Source organism: Plasmopara halstedii, assembly GCF_900000015.1.
Source record: "Plasmopara halstedii genome assembly, contig: Scaffold_526, whole genome shotgun sequence".
NCBI classification, from domain to species: Eukaryota; Oomycota; class Peronosporomycetes; order Peronosporales; family Peronosporaceae; genus Plasmopara; species Plasmopara halstedii.
The window spans coordinates 587,619-591,405 of record NW_020187446.1 but is presented as its reverse complement, the minus strand read 5'-3'; positions in this window follow the sequence as shown (position 1 = coordinate 591,405).

Sequence of the window (3,787 nt, the reverse complement as noted above, 5' to 3'; positions counted from 1 at the left end):
AGCGCAGCTCAAGCATTTCGTCACGGCTCGCGGACTGAAAGTGGACTGGCACGTAACCTACTGAGCGCTGCTCAAGTATCGGAGCAGTCGCTGCATGCCATGCAAGTCATGGTCGACCATGGATTGAAAATTCGAGGGTAAGGCCCCAGTGATGCACGTGGAGTGGCACATAACCCAGTGTCACCGAGTACCGCGCAGCGCATTGTCAGTGACAGGGTCGCAAAGCCAACAACACAGAAGTGAAGTCTACTCCCGGCCGCGCACCTCGCCCACCACGGGTGATGGGTTACCTCGTCGAGAATTTGGATAAAGTTGATTATGAGTCGAACACCTCCTTCCCAGGATGGGAAGAAGAAGAGGGCGAGGTGCTCCAGCGGCGCGACGTAAGCCTGCTCGAACCTTGCGAACGCCGTGTCTTTTTCCCATACTAACGACTTCTGTGGGGAGTGGTATCATTAACAATGACCTCGACGAGGCACAGAAACAGCAGCTGAATGCTTCCCGCGAGCGGCTCTCATGCCCGCGCACCCACGGCCGGTCTTTAACCCTCGTGTGGAATACGCCTTCCGCTCGGCGGATCCCGCTACAGAAGCAAAGGACACGGTCACTTGATCGCTGGGCGTCTGCGTGATTGGCGCCCAATCACTACACAAGCTGATCTTGCCGAGCGAAAAGTTCTATGAGCTCACTTTTTTGGTTCCTTAAGATATTTCGGTGGATACGTACCGCACTCGACTTCGTGCTCAAAAAGGAGGCGCTCCTGTACCCGTGATGCGGACGATCCCTGTGGTGTTCGCCCCTGAAGGAGCCGCTGCAATGGACGAACAGCTTTTTGAGCGATGGGTGCTGCGGCACCGAAATTTTTCTCGCGATACAGCTTATAGTTGAACTACAAGGAGGTGGATGCGCGCGCGGAACGCCATCTTCGTTTTAAGTTTGCCAAACTCAAGGCACGTCGACGACTCCTTCGGATTGTTGCCTAGCGACGTATAAGTTGATCCATCACGCTTCCGCGAGCTTTATAGACTCTCACACGGTGAGTCTGCAACCGCAGCAGCTCATGGCTCTTCGGCTTCCCTGGCTATTGCCGAAAAGCGCGGTGCGTACGACGACGCGGAACGTCATGATCCCTCTGATCATAAGCGCTAACGACGTCTGGTTAGTCTTGCCAAAGTGGCACCTGAAACTCCCACGAGTTCTCAAATTCGGGGTATCCCCGCCACATCACAAGATACTAGGTTTCACCCTGGCGACGATGTCAACACACAAGACATTCCACGTGGAAGTTGACACCACCATACTCTACGAGAAGAGTCGGCGGCGGCGGACGACGACTTTGTCGATCGCTGTCCGGTGACTATCGATGATCTTCGAGCTCTTGAGGACGAGTTCCGTCGCTATAGGGACTCTGTTGAGCGTCATGCTGGGTTCGCATACCGTTGCACGGAAGCTCTAGAAAGCTTGAAGCACCTTGTACACCGGCTGCCTCACATTAAAGACTATCGCGCTCTGTCGGAGCGGATCTTAGCCGTTGAGTAGACAAATGCGTCGCTTCATTTGAAGATGGAGCTTTTGGCGCTGTTGGAGATGGAGATCGTTGCACTCCGTGCTCCAAACCCGTTACTGGTTAAAATTTCCGGTCAGTCGAGCGCATGTGGGCGCCCCGCATTCACTTTTACCGGATTCCGGTACAGCTGAAGCAAATACACATACAATACCGGGTAGGTGCGCATCCGTTTCGGAAGGCTTAGCGAATACACAAGGCTCCGCTTGGCCATACATTTGAAAGGTCCGATAAACTGCAGACGGAGTTTTGTTCTTATAACAGCATAATTGCATAAGCAGGAAGGTTTTTAGCATTTAATAAAATCATGTCTCTGTCCTCAAAGTTTTTAATCTTTCCTCTGACTCTTCCATCTGCATATTCCTTTTGCATGTCTCGGCTTTCAGCCATCGCATCACAAACGTGTCGTACTACCATCAGTCTGGTAGGCAGGAATGCATCGACTTCTTTACGAACAGTAAGAGGGTTGACATCAGCTAACCGTTCGGCTATCCCCCCACCAAACCCTGAGCCATGGGGTGGCGGCGTCAGCGGGACGCGAGGATAAACGAGCCCGTTCACGTAGAACGGCGTGTAGCCTGTACACAAATGCACTGCATTGTTCAGAACGAACTCTACGAGTGACAGCATGGCGCTCCAGCGCCTTGGCATCTTAGCGTAAAAGCTGCAAAGGACGTCTTCGACGATGCAGTTCACGTGATTAGTGTGACCATCAGTCTGCGGATGGTCCGCTTTTGACATAGTCAACTTGGTGCCCAGCACCTTATAAATCGCCAAACAAAACGTCCCAGTGAAGTGTGTGTCTCTGTTAACGACAATTAACTCTGGAAGTCCCTGTTGTCGAAAGACACGATGCACATACAGCGTCGCTAAACCGACACCGTCGATGGTGTCCGGCACCACCGCAAGAATGAACCGTCTCGCTCAAACGGTCGACGAGGACCACGAAACACGTGTTGCCCGCCGAGTCCCTTGGACGGCCAAACACAAAGTCAAAACTCATGAACTGTCAACACACGGAAAGTACCGGCAAGCTGGCCAGGGGCACCGCCGCATTCGGATAGAACTTTACCCTTTGACACGTCTCACACGTGCGCACATATGTGCTCGTCCATTTGTACAGCTTGGGCCACCAGTAGCAGCAGCTAAAAGAGCTGTAAGTCTTTTCGCGACCAAGATGACCACTGAGTGGGGTGTCGTGGGCCTCATAGAGGATAAAGTAATTCAAATTCCCATCGCGAAGAATCCCTTATTTGATAAATATCAGTGCAATCGTGCGCGCAGTCGCGACAACTTCTTGTCCGAGTTTCCCGAGAGCCCCGTAGCAGCGCTACACACATACCATCACCCGCGTACGCGTTCGAATCAATCCCGTCACTGACGACATCACCGTCGTGACATGAGCAAGTTTATGATCCGGTTTACGTGACAACGCATCAGCCAAAGCATTCTGCTTTCCTGACTTATACTTCATCTCGCAGTTATATTCTGCAAAGAACGTGAGCCATCTGGCCATTCTCTACGAGAGGTGAGGCGATTGAGTCGCAGTGCGTAATGACGCATCATCTGTGTGGGTCACAAACGGCTTGAAGCCGAGCAGCTAAACTTTGAACTTGACAAGTGCATACTTCATCGCAAGTAATTTTTTTATCGTGAGCCGGGTAGTTCTTCTCTGCAGCCATGACCTGGCAAGATTCGAATGCGATCATCCGATCTCGCCCCTCGGCGTCTGCTTGCAGCAGTGCGTAGCCGATGGCAAAGCCCGATGCGTCACCGACGACACTGAAAGGACGATTGGGAACCAGTATTGATGCATGAAGGAGGCTGTTTTTCCCCGTCAGAACTCGGTGTTGCAACACCAATCCGCACCCTTCCTAAGGAGATTCGACAATGGCCGTGCCATTTCTGCGTAACTCTCGTTGTACCTGTGCAAGTAGTTAGCGAGGCCAAGCCATTTGCGCAAGTTCTTTTGGTTCTTTGAAACCGGCCAGTCCACAATGGCCTTATCCTTATGCTTGAAGGCCACGCTTAGCGATGAAGCATCCTAAAAAGGGGATTTCTTTGGCGCGAAGATGCACTTGTCTGCATTAGCATACAGCTTATTCGTGCTCATGCACTCGAGCACTGCGTTTAAATGGACATTGTGATTTTTTTTATTCGCCCCCGTGCTCCGCATGACTGTGGACGAAGATGTCTTTGAAGTATGTCTGGACATACACCTGA